General features: G+C 42.0%; 1 pseudogene; it reads left to right on the forward strand.

Moving 5' to 3' along the window:
• Positions 1–9,936: 9,936 nt before the first annotated feature.
• On the forward strand, positions 9,937–11,675 carry LOC130850238 (TBC1 domain family member 22B-like; annotated as a pseudogene).
• Positions 11,676–14,767: the final 3,092 nt, after the last annotated feature.

Here is a 14,767-nt window from a genome sequence, read left to right on the forward strand (position 1 = left end):
CTAGTAATACACAGTTAATTTATCAAATAAAATTAGGTTTTAAATCTTTTCTACACTTATACCATGACATTAACACTATCAAATAAAGATTGTTTTATATACATTCCCCCCCCTCGAGTCCCCCCCACCCTCCCCGCCCCAGTCCTCTAAGGCATCTTCCATCCTCGAGTTGGACTCCCTTTGTTATACAACTTCCCACTGACTGACTATTTTACAGTTGGTAGTATATATATGTCTGTGCTACTCTCGCTTCGTCTCAGCTTCCCCTTCACCCCCTGCCCCCCAAATGCGAAATAGAAGTGGTGTCTGTATTTCCAAGTATTAAATAATTTTAAAGAATACTTGAAGTGTCTACATGGGAAAGAAAAGTTTAGTTAATTTTTTTGGCCAAGATATAGAATGATTAATATACTGTAAGCTATTTCAGTACTGAGGTCTCATATGCTATCTTACTAAATTGAGGTCAGTCCTTTCAGTTGGAGCTTTTTGTTTGTTTTAGCCAGTTTTTTATAGACCGGAGTCCCTGAAAGTAATGAATATTTTCACATGAGGCTCAGATGTGAAATCACTGATTTAACCATGTATTGATTCCTCTTCGTAAGGGAAAAGAACTAAGCAAAACAAGAAACTGTTTAAGTTTTCAAATAGCAGGTAACTCTGGTCATTGTTTAGTCATTTGAAGGTCCAGACTCTATGGGGTTTTTTTCCCCAGACCCCTCCTCCTTCCCTGGATGATGCCTTTGAGTAGGGGAAGCAGAATATGGCACTGGTCCCCACATGCCCTCTGCTGACTCCCGCCCAGCTCCAGTTGAGAGGTAACCGTCTTGTCTGGTCTGTGGTCTTGGGTCCTTTGGCCTCTGGCTGTGTTGTAGAATGTATGGCCTGTTCTCAGCAGGATCTGGGCCTGAGGGTCCAGCCCCAGCATCCCCACCGCTGCTGATGTTGTAAACTCACTGGCTGTGTGGCTCCTGTGAATCTCTACCACATCCTCCAATTTGTCCTGAGCCTGGTCTGTCTGCTCTGTGGGGTCTTGTCCCTGTCAAATCTGGGGACTTTTCAGGAACTTTAAGTTTATCACCAAGAACTCTTCAGAAAGGTGTTGTCGACAAAAAAAAATATATTCACTACCTAAAAGTTGAGAGTTATGTTTTATTCGGTGGGAATTTTGGGGACTTCAAGCCTGGGAGGCACCATCAAGTTACTCAAGTAACCCTCAGAAAACTGCTCTGAGGAGGCAAGGGAGGGAACCAGATTATACAGAAGTTTTGCAACAAAGGGCAGGTAAGGGAACATCAAAGGATTATTGTTAACTGAAGAAAACTAGAAATTGCAAGTTAAGGAATTTAGCGCTTTTCCATGTATGGGAAGAAGCAGGAGTCTGGGCACACTGAAATCATAACTTTGATGTGCACCGCAGCTACCTGGGCCCCTAACCTGTATTTTCACATCCTGAGTTTCCTCAGGGCTCACCATAGGGAGTGGCTGCAGTCTGATGGCTGCTAGACGGCAGGTATTCTTTTCTGCCTGAGTTCCCGCAGGGCTCATTTTGGCGAGCTGCAATCACTGGTGACTGTGACATCCTTTATTTACTGATATGGTAGGAAATATTCCATTTCTCAGTATGAACATATGCTACCCACATAGCTCACCTAGACCTCAGGCAGCAAGGTCTACCCAGGTCCTTCTCTGCTGGAACACTACAGCTGCCCTGTCCGGTTCTTTTCTAGATTTTTGAACATGAAACTAGGTGCAAGGCCCCTGTGCTTTTGGCTTCCCTCTAATCTCTCTGGGGCTAAAGTGTCCTCCCCAAGTTTTGATATGATAGCAGAGAGAAAGAATGAAGAAACTTTGGTTCACTTTTGCTTTTCTCTTTCCTTCTTCTTATTCTAAGGGCTTCTGCTTCTTTCTGTCTACTAAGAATGTCCCTTGCTACTAAAATCTTCATTTTTCTCTGTACTATGGCTTAATAATAAAATGATCAGAATATCAAGGTTTGTTTTTGAAAAAGGAAACTTTTGTGATTTAAAACTCCTTTGCCCTTAAATGCTTGAATTAAAGACTATTGAAGATTCAAGACTGAAATGCTTGGATTCAAGACTATCTCACCCCAGACTCAAACCAAAAATGTCTAAGTTGAAGAATGACCTCTTATTTTAAAGAAATAGTTATTTTCACTTTCACTATGGCAATCGATTTCAAGGTTTAACTTTAGTGGCCAAAGGGGGAAACTCACTGATAAGGGCAAATATAAACACATAAGGAGGTATTTTATCTTGTTAGGGTAACTTACATTAGCAAATTCACAATAACTGTCAAATTTCAGAGATTTTAGTGTTGCTGACAGATGAATTTAGTTAAACAGGTTAAACTAATTTGGGGCTCTTAAACTATTGAACTCAAAGGAAGCCATTTATCTTCCTTAACCAGAAATGATTGAATGCCCTTAATAATTGAAAGTTGAGAAGTTTAAATGGGCTGGTGAATAGAAGTTGTTAAGAAGGGGATTCATGGTTTTAGAAGGTTATTATGAATAATAATTTCTTTCATGGAGACTTGCTTAGTGAGTTAAACAATTTATGTTTGGTCTACTCTCCATTGCTTAAGAGCTGATTATCTAACTCTTTTTTCCTTTTCTTTCCTGGTGTCTGAGTTGACTGCTTGTTTCATAACACCTTCACAAAGTATAGCTGGGGGAAATAAATGGACATGAAATTAGAAACAGGCAGCCTCACTACTTGTTAACAATTATTTAAAAATATTTAATCCAGGAAGAAATGTTAAGTTGAATTTTAGTGGTTATTTAAAATTTCCTGCTAGGTATGCTGCCCATTCCTGTAGATAATATAACACTAAATGAAAAAAAAAAAAAAAAGAAAAGAAAAGAAAAGCTGGGAAATGCACAAAGGGCATCTAAAGTGATTAACTGATGAAGAGACATATGTGAGGATTATTCTATTCAGATATATATTGAAAACCTGCTGTGTGCTAAGACCTTTTCTAAGTGCTTGAGATACAGCAATGAAAACGATCCCTGCTGGTTTGATGTTTGCCTTCAGGGAGTGGGTGTGGTCAGAGGCATGATGTGGACAAACAAAAGCAATAAGAACAATAAAAAATGAATTATATAGTAGTGATACTGTGTATAGATAGATGTATTAATTTCCTATCATGCCTTAACAAAGCATCACAGGCTAGGTGGCCTAATACAGCAGAAACTTACTGTCTGAGAGTTCTGAAGGCTAAAAATCTGAAATCAATGTGTCTGCCAGGCAATGCTGCAGTGAAGCTTGTGAACCCTCCTTGCCTCTTCCCAGCTTCTGTGGTGAGCGGGCAGTCTTTGGTGGTTCTTGCGGGTGTGTAACTCCATCTCTGCTGTTTCCTGTATGTGTACATATATACATATACATACAGTTGCCCCGAACAACATAGATTTGAACTGAGATCCACTTACCTGTGAATTTTTTTCAGTAAATTTATTGGAAAACTTTTTGGAAATCCACTTATATGTAGATTTCTTTTCAATAAATATAATGGAAAAAATTTTGTGACAATTTGAATAAACTCACAGATGAACTGAATACATAAGATAGAAATAGCAAAAAAAGTAAGAAAAAGTTAGGTATGTCATGAATGCATAAAATATATGTAGATACTAGTCTATTTTACCATTTGCTACCATAAAATACACACCAATCTATTATAAAGAGTTAAAATTATCAAAACCTATACACACCGACACGGACTGTATATGGTGCTATTTGCAGTGAAGAGAAATGTAATGAATGTAAAGCTGTAGTTTTACATCTTAACTGCATAAAATCAACCATTGCACATATGGTAATAATTTTGCAGCCACCTCCCTCTTAACTGTGTGTCGCTCATCATCTCCATGTGAGCAGTTCTTTCATGCAGTAAATTGTGTATCGCAGCAAAAAGTGATCACTCACAGTTTCTGCATATTTTGCATCATGATTAGTGCAACAGCATAAACCTTGAATAAGCGTAAACCTCGTAAACCCATATGAAGTACCACTAGTGTTGCCGGAAATGCTCCCAAGAGGCAGAGAAAAGTCATGGCACTACAGGAAAAACTCGAATTGCTCAACACATACCACAGATTGAGGTCTGCAGCTGTGGTTGCCCACTATTTGGAGATAAACGAATCCTGTTTAAGGACCATTGTAAAAAACAGAAAGGAAATGCATGAGGTTGTTGCTGCAGCTATGTCAGCAGGTGCACAAAACTTGCACTTTTTGCAAAGTACCTTTTCATCTCATGTTGAAAATGCAGCTTGTTGTGGGTACAGGATTGCTATATGAAAGGGCACATCTATAGACTAACATGGAGTCACTATATGAAAACTTAAAGCCAAAGGAAGGTGAAGGGTCTAAGGCTGGAGAATGTAATGCGAGGAAAAGATGGTGTGATAATTTTAGAAAGAGGTTTGGCTTTAAAAGTATCAAGGTAACAGGAGAAGAAACTTCTGCTGACTAAGAACCAGCAGATGAGCTCTAAGACATCATGAAGAAAATCACTGAGGAGAGAGAGTATCTGCCTGAACATGTTTTTAATGCAGTCAAAAGTGTCTTATGCTGGGGAAAAAAATGCCACAAAGGACATTCATTAGCAGGGAAGAGAAGTGACCATCAGGATTTAAGGCAGGAAGGGGTAAGCTAACTCTGCTGTTCTGTGCAAGTGCAGTTGGGTTTATGATCAGGACTGCCCTTAACTGTAAGGCTGCTAACCCTGGAGCCTTGAAGGGAAAAGACAAACACCAGCTGCCAGCCTTTAGGTTGGACAACAAAAAAGCCTGGACAATGAGAACACTTTTTTCTGGCTTGGTTCCATTGATGCTTTGTCCCTGAAGTCAGGAAGTACCTTGAGAGTAAGGGACTGCCTTTTAAAGTGCTTCTGATATCGGGCCATGTCCCTGGCCACCCAGAATCCCGTGAGTTCAACACTGAAGGCATTCCAGTGGTCTACTTGCCCCCAGACACAGTATCTTCAGCTCAGGCCCTAGATCAGGGGGTCATAGGACCTTTAAGGCTCAATACATGTGATCCTCCATGGAAAGGATTGTCAATGCTATAGAAGAGAACCCTGACAGAGACGACATCATGGAAGTCTGGGAGGATTACACCATGGGGGATAACATTGTTGTCATAGTAAAAAATGTGAAAGCCATTGAGCCTAAAACAATGAATTCCTGCCGGGGGGGAAACTAGGTCAGGTGTTGTGCATGACTTCCCAGGATTTATGGCAGAGCCCAGCAAGGAACTCATGAAAGAGACTGTGGGTGGGCAAAAAAAAAAAGATGAGGGGGAGGGGTCTCAAGATATGGATCTTGGAGAAATTAAGAGCTAATAGACACCACATGCGAGGAATTAACAGCGGTGATTGATGGAGGTAAGGGCTTGCACACCAGTGCCAGATAATGAGGAGGAAGACATAGAAGAAGCAGTGCCAGAAAACAGGTGGATGTCAGACTACCTGTCAGAAGGTTCCAGTTATTCTAGACTGCTTTTGACTTCTTTTATGACATGGACCCTTCTATGAAACTAAAGCAAGCAGTGGAAGAAGGATTGGAATTTGTACAGAAATGTATTCAGAGAAATGAAAAAACAAAACGTCGGACATAAATTATGGTATATTTCTGTAACATTACACCCAGTGTACCTGCCTCCCCTTGTACCTCCTCTGCCACCCCTGAGACAGCAGGACCAACCCCTCTTCCACCTCCTTCTCCTCAGCCTACTTGAGATGAAGAAGACAAGGATGAAGGCCCTTATGATGATCCACTTCCACTTACTGAATACTAAATAGTCATCATGCTGTACAGTTAATACACGTACCTCTCATATGTGTGTGCATGTCTTTGTGTGAAAATCTAATAACCATACGGCAAGAACTGTATGAGCCTTTTCAGTGTCCTCATTACCATCATCAGCTAAATATTCATCATGTAGAGCGTCGTGTGCAAGATTGGTTCTGAAGGTATAACCTATCCTTACATAGGTATAAAGCGAGTGATATGTAAGATAAAATTAATAACGTGTAGTTTTCTTAGTACTTTATATCTTTGCTTTCAAAGAATTACATGACTATACAATCTGCCTCTCTCTCATAATTGGAAAAGCTGCATCTCAGCTTGTCATCACAGGTAAGTGGCTTTTAGAAAATGTAATCTAGTTTCCAATATGTATTATGAATATGACTAATACTGTATGCTATAAAATTTTATAAGATTCATTCATTAGTGTGTAGGCTACACTATTGGTTGCCGGGAAGCGATTGCATCAGTCACACCAGGCGACCGCAGAGCCATCCTATTGCTACTCCTTCATTATTGATGTGTGAACCCTCACACCTGTAAATAAATAGGAATTTCTTTTTCACATCATCTTTTGATTTTTGATGTCTAGTATTAGTAATACGTACAACATCTACAGTGTTGTATCATATAAGACAATATTGATGTAGGTACTGACGGATGATTCACCTTGTAAACATATGATATAAACTTACGGTGCTGATAAATACAATATAGTACTGTAGATGTATTTTCTCTTCCTTATGATTTTCTTAATAACATTACCTTTTCTCTAGCTTATTTTATTGTAAGAATACAGTATATAATACATATATATACAAAATATGTGTGAATTGACTATTTTCTGTGATTCGTAAGGCTTCCAGTCATTAGTAGGCTATTAATAGTTAAGTTTTGGTGGAGTCAAAAGTTGCATGCAGATTTTTGACTATGTGGGCATCGATACTCCTGGCCTCAACATTGTTCAAGGGTCAACTGTGTGTGTGTGTGTGTGTGTGTGTGTAGGGAGAGAGAGAAGTATAAAGCGTGTAAGTGTGTATATATATACATATATAGGCATTAAACTTATGTGTGTGTGTGTGTGTGTGTGTGTAGAGAGGGAGAGAGAGAGGGACATTAAGCATTTCTTTTTCCTAACACCATATACATGTATATATACTGTACACATGTGTATATATATACTGTATAGTATATTTTGACAGTGTTAAAGGGCTATAAAGGGCTATTAAATGGTGGTGTTTTAATTCTATCATTTCTTTTACATGTATTGTTAAATACATTAATGAAAAGATACTCTCCTTTATGCATTATTTGGTTAACCAATGATACAGTTTTCTCAGGAAACACAGGATGAATATTTGATACTGCCTCTTTACTGATTGTCAAACAGTGATCAACTCATGGATTTAAATATATTTGGTGGGTTTTGATTCATTGGCTTTACTCTTATTATTGAAGAAGCTCAAATAATTTCATCTTTGGCAGGTGGAAGCCTCTTCAGGTTGGCTCTGGGTCATTTTTTTTTTTTTTTTGTCTAGTATTTATAAGTGTTACCTGTGGCAGGGTCAGGTCAATAGAAGCTATTTATCCACAGCAGACGTGGGATTCCATTAGGTGCATTCTTAATCATAAATGATAGAGAGAAGGCTTGAAAGAATGAGAGCTCTCAGCCATGGAATTTGGAATCTCTCTCCTTTTCTCTGTTAGTTTACTAAGGGATTGAATGTCAAGAGCTAGGCAGTACAATATTGGACCTAGATAATCTTCCATGCTTTTAATGGTTTTCTTGTACTCCATTTAATTTGTTCTGAAGTCAGGCTAACGCTGAGGACACAGTTCAATGAGGACACATTCGCAAGGAGTTAAGATTCAGAACTTTATGACAGTGGATATTCAGGAAACAATTTAGGAAGTAACTTTTTCAAATGGTATGGTGGCCAGAGTCCTGCACTACTCACAAATTTACCATAGAAGTGTTTTAGAGGATAGTGATTTAAGGAAATCCGTTTCTCTACTCACAGATGACTTTGACACCAAACGTGTGGGGTTTTCTTTCACGCCAACACGCAATTCTCCAACTCTTGGGATATGAGTTGGGTGTCCTACAATATAATTCAACTCTGACACTAACTACCTAGAGTTAGTGCAGATCCCGCAGGCAAAGGCTTAGTCCCACAAAACTGCCCCCACTTCAGACACCAGTCATAAGCCTCCGGTCGTCAACCAATTGGCTATAAATCTGAGGTTCCCATAATTTTTCCTCAGGCTTGTTAATTTGTTATGATGGCTCAGAGAACTCAGGAAAACTCTTTACACTTACTGGTTTATTATAAAGGATATTATAAAGGATACAGATGAATAGCCAGATGAAGAAGTGTGTATGTAGGAAAAGGTCCAGAAGGGTCCCAAGTGCAGGAGGCTCTGTCCCTGTGGAGTTGGGATGCATAATCCTCTCAGCATGTGGGCGTGTTCACCAACCCAGAAGCTCTTCAAACCTGGTAATTTATGAATTTTTTATGCAGGCTTCCTCATGTAGGAATAATCAATTATTAACTGAGTTCCCATCCCAGGGGATGGGGGATGAGGCTGAAAGTTCCAGGCTTCTAATCAGGGCTTGGTCTTTCTGGTGATCAGCCCCATCCCAAAGCTATCCAGGAGCCCACTGAGAACTGCCTCATTTAAACAAAAGATGCTTCTATCAGGCAGGAAATTCCAAGGGATTTAGGAGCTCTGTGTCAGGAACCAGGACAGAGACCAAACATATATTTCTTATTTTATTTCACAGTGACAAAAGGATGCCAAAATATTACAACTGTACTCTTGTACATCATTATACAATAATATTCTTTTTATTCTTAGTATTCCATCCTAAATAGATGTCAACAAACTCTTATCTACAATTCTGACCTGAAATGATCTAAGCTCACGTGAAACTAATTATGGGCTTTATATACATCATTTAACAGATATAGTCAAGCATTTTCCTACAGAAATATTAATATTTTTGATTATATAATGCTACCCCAGATCATACTGGTGGTAGTAAATAATATTTTGTATAGATATTCTAATATTTATTTTTCTATACACATCTGACCCCAGATTTTGGATAAAGGCTTGTGGATATATAATCTATGCATCTACCACTTACTTATTCCCCATCAACCACATCTTAGCAAATAATTTCTTTGAGTCATCTCTTTATCCCTTATGTATGTATGTATTTAAAGGGAGTCTCAGTAGGTCTGTCACACAATTCTAAATTTCCTAGTTCTCTCCTTGTTTCAAACTTCACATCCTTCTCTCGGATGTGAGCTTGGGTAGTCACTGCCATTGAAGCTCCCTAATCCTTGAGATGAGACCTCGAGAGCAGTGGTAGTTTTCATCAGGCATAGCAACTCTGATTCGTCCTGGGAGCTTGGACACCTTGCAGCAGGGGTTGCAAAGATTCCTAGGTCTCTGGAGGAGGTGTTATCACTAATGATCAGTCTTCCCTGGAGGGGGAGAAGCCAGATAGAGAGCAGCATTGATGACTGTGCTCTGGTTCATCCTCTAATCCAGGCACAATCTCTAGTATCTCTTTAAAAAAAGAGTGGATGTATGTGGATATATGTCTCTGTACAGTAGAGACGAACACAACATTGTAAATCAACTACACTCCAATAAAAATTAAAAAAAAAACAGACAATTGAATTAAACCTAACGCTTAGAAAGCGCCACACTAGTAATTAAAAGTAGGGTGAACATTAACCATCATCACCAGCATCACCAACAACAGTAGAGGCTTATTATTTGCTAGACACCACTGGAGGCTGTTTACAGGAATGATTTTGTTTGCCACTTCACCATCACGACAGTGCTACCTGGTACTGCTTTGACTCAGTGTTTCTTTACTGTGTCTACAGACCTTCATGGAGCTCATGAAGTGTTTTGGGCCGTTAAAATCACTATAGGTACAAACAGGTGCTCTTTGTCTATTTAGATCCAAGATGCACCCCTCCCTGGGGAGCCAGGAGTGAGTGACTGGCAGTGGGGAAGCGGGGTCCTAGGGACATCTGGCTGGGTATCCCCTGGCCTGCCTATAAGGCCTTCCCAGGGCTGGACCAATGGCCACCGAGAACAGCAAGTGGTTTTGGAAGAGGAGCCCCAAGTTGCCGGGCGACATCCAGCCTGTGTATGGAGCACAGCTCCCTCCTCTGGGCCCTCAGCTCACCAAAAATTTCATTAAAGAACAGTCAGGACTTTGATGGTGGTGCAGTGGTTAAGAATCCACCTGCCGACGCAGGGGACATGGGTTTGATCCCTGGTTCGGGAAAATCCCACATGCCGCAGAGCAGCAAAGCCTGTTCACCACAACTGCTGAGCCTGCGCCCTAGAGCCCATGCTCTGCAAAAAGAGAAGCCACCACAATAAGTCCACACACTGCAACAAAAGAAAGCCCACGTGAAGCAACAAAGACCCAACACAGCTAAATAAATAAATAAATAAATAAATAAATAAATAAATAAATATTATATTAAAAAAAAAAAACAGTCAAAAGTCAGCACAGTTCCTCTGAAGAATAAGAAGACCTCCAGTTTTCATGAGTTTGCCCAGAACACCAGTGATGCTTGGGACACTGATGATAAGGAGAAAGATTTTTCCTCCCCTTTCCAAACTCTGAACTTAAAGTTTGCTTTAGCAACCACCATAGCAAGCTGAGCGTGAAATCAGAACGGTCCCAGTCGACAACATCCAAAGTTCCTGCCAGCTATGAGGTCATAAAGTCCAGCAGTGATGCCTAGCTGTCCAAAAATGCCTGAAGAACCCACTCCACAAACAGCAGTCATTCCCTCTCCAACCTATCATTCCCCTTGTTGCCTGGATCTCAGACCAGAACGCTTCTGGGCTCCCCCCACCCATGACTGTCCCCCCGCCTAGAAAAATCCCGTCAGCTTCTCTCCAGCTACTACCCTGACTTTGATGGACTGAGGAAGTGCATCTGGCTAGAGGTTTGCAGGGAGTTTTGGCCTGTAACCTGGAGACTCCTGTCAGGCTATCTTCCAGAAAGCACCGAGGGGAGGGAGTTGAACTTGCAGCAGAATTGGGAAGAATATTTTGGCTGCATTGAACAATATTGTGACTCTCCAAATGAGGAACATCACCAGGATACCTACAGATAGATTCACACTGACATTCCAAGGACAAATCCTCTCATTCCATTGTTCCAGCAACAACTTGTACAGATCTTCGAAAGAATTCTCTTTATTGGGGCCCTCTGACACACTGCCAGGGGGTATGTCCAGGGAATTAATGACCTGGCCACTCTGTTCTTTGTCACCCTCCTCTCAGGATATATGGAAGAGGATGTGGAGAACTTTGACGTGACCAATTTGTCTCAGGACATGCTGTGAAGCATAGAAGCCAACAGCTTTTGGTGCAAGAGTAAACTGCTGGCTGGGATCCAGGCTAAGGACACCTTTGCACAACCAGGGATCCAGAGGAGGTCGGGGCACTGGAAGAGCTTCTCAGTCAGCTCTTCAGGGGATATAAGGTCGAATGCCCACAGTTTGCCTTCCATGGGATGAACAGCCTGCTTATGCAGGAGCTTCCCCATCAGCCTGTGGGACACACAGCAGTCTAACCAGAAGTGTTCTCCCACTTCCATCTCTACGTGTGTGCAGCTTCCCTGATCAAGTGCAGGAAGGAGTTCTTGGATGAGGAGGACTTTCAGGGTCTCTTCATGCTGCTATAACACAAAACCTACCTACGATACACTGGGGCAATGGAAGATTGGTCTGCCCCTTGCCGAGGTATATAGTTCAAGTACGTGTTAGCCGACGCACCCAGTCACTACTGCCGATAGGTGCTATCTCCCCATGGGGACCCAGACGTCCCCCCTCTCTGATGACAATCTGATCCCTGTGGCCGCTGTGCGTGTTGTGGACCCTGGCCAGGAACCACCGAAAAAGCTCACAGCCGTGCCCCAGGCACCACTCCATGTCTCAGGATGGGTCTCCTGGACCACTATTAGTATTCTACGACATGTGGATGGGCCCAGCCCTGGGAGAGGACAGAAAAGGAGGTACATGATTATCTGCCCCTTTTAAAGAAACTGGACAAAAGAATGGGCAGGCTCAGGGTCTCAACTCACATCGCCCTACCTGGAATGGCTGTCACTTGCCTCCCAGCCCCAACCGATGCTGTGTGTGTGTGTGTGTGTGTGTGTGTGTGTGTGTGTCATAGTTTGATTTGATCACAGGTCAAAAGCACCTTCTGTTTTCAGGTGATTCCTGGCCCCTCCCCTCTGATCCTAATACCTAGCTCTTCTCCTTCTGCCAAGTCTAAGCCAGTGAGGGGCAGCTTTAAAAAGGCCACTGTTCTCAGATGGAGGAAGCACTGATGTTTATAATTCTGTAGAGAGGCCTGTAACGAAGGGCTAAGAATTTTATTTTCCCTCTTCTCAGCAGATGTCTGTGTGTGTGCCTGCGTCTGTGTGTGTATGTGGATATACACACCCATCAGCGTTTAGTTACACCTCTGAATATCTGTGTCCAGATCAGCCCCATCGCAACCAGCTGGGAAGGGCCCCACTGACCAAGTATACAAGCATCCCTTCAGAAGGATCAGGGCAGGAGAGGGAGAAGAGGCTTTTCACCTCTCCAAACCCTTTTTCCATGATGACCCACTCCAAGATATTATGTGTAAATTGTGTTATTATGTATGGGGGTAAAGATGCGTAAATACATGTCCTCTTTGTAGCAGATGTGATTTTATATTTATCACGTGCATCAACATGTGAAAGCATCTGGGTCACTAGCACAGATGCAGCTGCCGGGCAGGTGGCTTCAGCGCCTCCAGGTTGCCTTCGGAGGACCCTCCTGTGAGGGAAGTGAATGGCAGTCTGCTAGAGTGAGCACAGCCGAGCAGAAGGAGCTGCTTGGAAGACCTGTGGCAGCCATCCCAAGCATCAGTGTCTGAGTTTTTCTTTCCTCTTCTGTCTCCCCTGACAACCCCAGGCCTTTGTGGAACATCTGCCCACTCCTTCCCTGTCTTCAGCAGTCAGAGCTCCCCATCCCTCACCCCTAGCAGCCTCCCAGAGAGAGGACTACAGAGGCACAAACCCTTCTGCATGTATTTTTTTAATTAATTAATTAATTAATTAATTGGCTGTGTTGGGTCTTCATTGCTGCCCACAGGCTTTCTCTAGTTGTGGCGAGTGGGGGTTACTCTCCATTGTGGCATGCAGGCTCCTCATTGTAGTGGAGCACAGGCTCAGTAGTTGTGGTTCACGTTGATCCACATCATGTGGGATCTTCCTGGAACAGGGATCTAACCTGTGTCCCCTGCATTGCCAGGCAGATTCTTAACCATGGTGCCACCTAGGAAGTCCCACCTTCTGCATGTTTTTAGCCTGTGACTTTCCTCTGGAATCTGGGGAAGGCTTTTGTTTTTACACTTTTAGGTCAGCATTGTATTCAAGATGGAAGCTGTGCCTGACTGTCAGTACCAAGGCAAGGGGTTTCCTGTGTGTCCCTGGGGTTTGGGGCTCTTACCAGTGAGAGAGGTGTTGGGTGTCCCCCACTGTCACCACCATACCCCACACAGCTCAGGAGATGTATGACCTGTGTTGGATGTTGAGTGTTTGGTAGTGAAGAGGTGGGGGATGGTGGCCAGGCAGGAAGCCAGACAGTGTCCCTTGTGGGTAAGCCCACCGCCCTGGCATGTTACATTTCTCATCGGAAGCTGTTTCTCAGGCATTCCTTCTAGCCCTTTCCTTTTCCCCTTCAATATGCCTCAATAATCTGCTTCACAGAGTGAGGGGGCTGTGACCCTCCCTCTATCGGACAAATTTAAGAAAGACACTTGTGTTCCCAAGTGGTGGTTATATTTTTTCAGTTTTTATGTTCCTATAGGAAATTGTGGATAAAGTGAAGGAATTGTAAAAAAAAATAGTGTGTTTCCTCCTCCACACACACACACAAAAGTCCATTTAAATTAATGTTTGTTGGGTTTCCCTGGTGGTACAGTGGTTAAGAATCCACCTGCCAATGCAAGGGGTGCAGTTTCGATCCCTGTCCCTGGTCCAGGAAGATCCCACATGCCTCAGAGCAACTAAGCCCACGCACCACAACTACTGAGCCTGGTCTCCAGAGCCTTCAAGCCACAACCACTGAGCCCATGTGCTGCATCTACTGAAGCCCACGTGCCTAGAGCCCATGCTCTGCAACAAGAGAAGCTATGCAATGAGAAGCCCACTCACCACAACCAGAGAAAACCAGCACGCAGCAACGAAGACCGAATGCAGCCAATACAGAAATAAATCTATTAAAAAATAAATAAATAATATTTATTATTTAGCCTCCTTGCTTTTAATAAATGAGTGTTGAGCACAAGTTCAGGCAGGTAGTTTAGGCCAGAAGAGCATGACACCCTCAGTTAATAAAGCGTTTAGCTGAACACGGGAAAGCAGAGTGGTGCTTTGACCATTAGGAAGTTTGTTTTTAGTCTTAGACTTAAGTTGTATAATAGGGACCATGGTTTCACAGGAAGCAGAAGGAGCCCTGTGTTCAACCACAGGTTAATGAGGAGGAGGAACATGATGATAGGTTTGCAAATACGTCTCAAGATGCTATTCAGCAGGTTTAGAAGTTTACATTATCCAATTAAAAATCTATATGGCACATTAAGATATCTCTAAACCTAATAAAAACATTACTAAAATAAGAAAATAACTGGGCCTATTTGATGTTTGGTTTATTAGGAATAAAGATGATCCAAACCCATGTTAAAGCTTTGGAGTAAAGTGCTCTATGAATAGAAGCCTACATTTCTAATATATTTAATCATTTAGAATCAAAACACAAAATTTCATAACCTGAAAGCAGTTTTTTTCAAAATATTACTGACTTCATAAACATTTAGGTGCATTTAAATCTATTGTTTAACATACACCTA

This window comes from Hippopotamus amphibius, chromosome 3 (genome assembly GCF_030028045.1).
Source record: "Hippopotamus amphibius kiboko isolate mHipAmp2 chromosome 3, mHipAmp2.hap2, whole genome shotgun sequence".
Taxonomy (NCBI): domain Eukaryota; kingdom Metazoa; phylum Chordata; class Mammalia; order Artiodactyla; family Hippopotamidae; genus Hippopotamus; species Hippopotamus amphibius.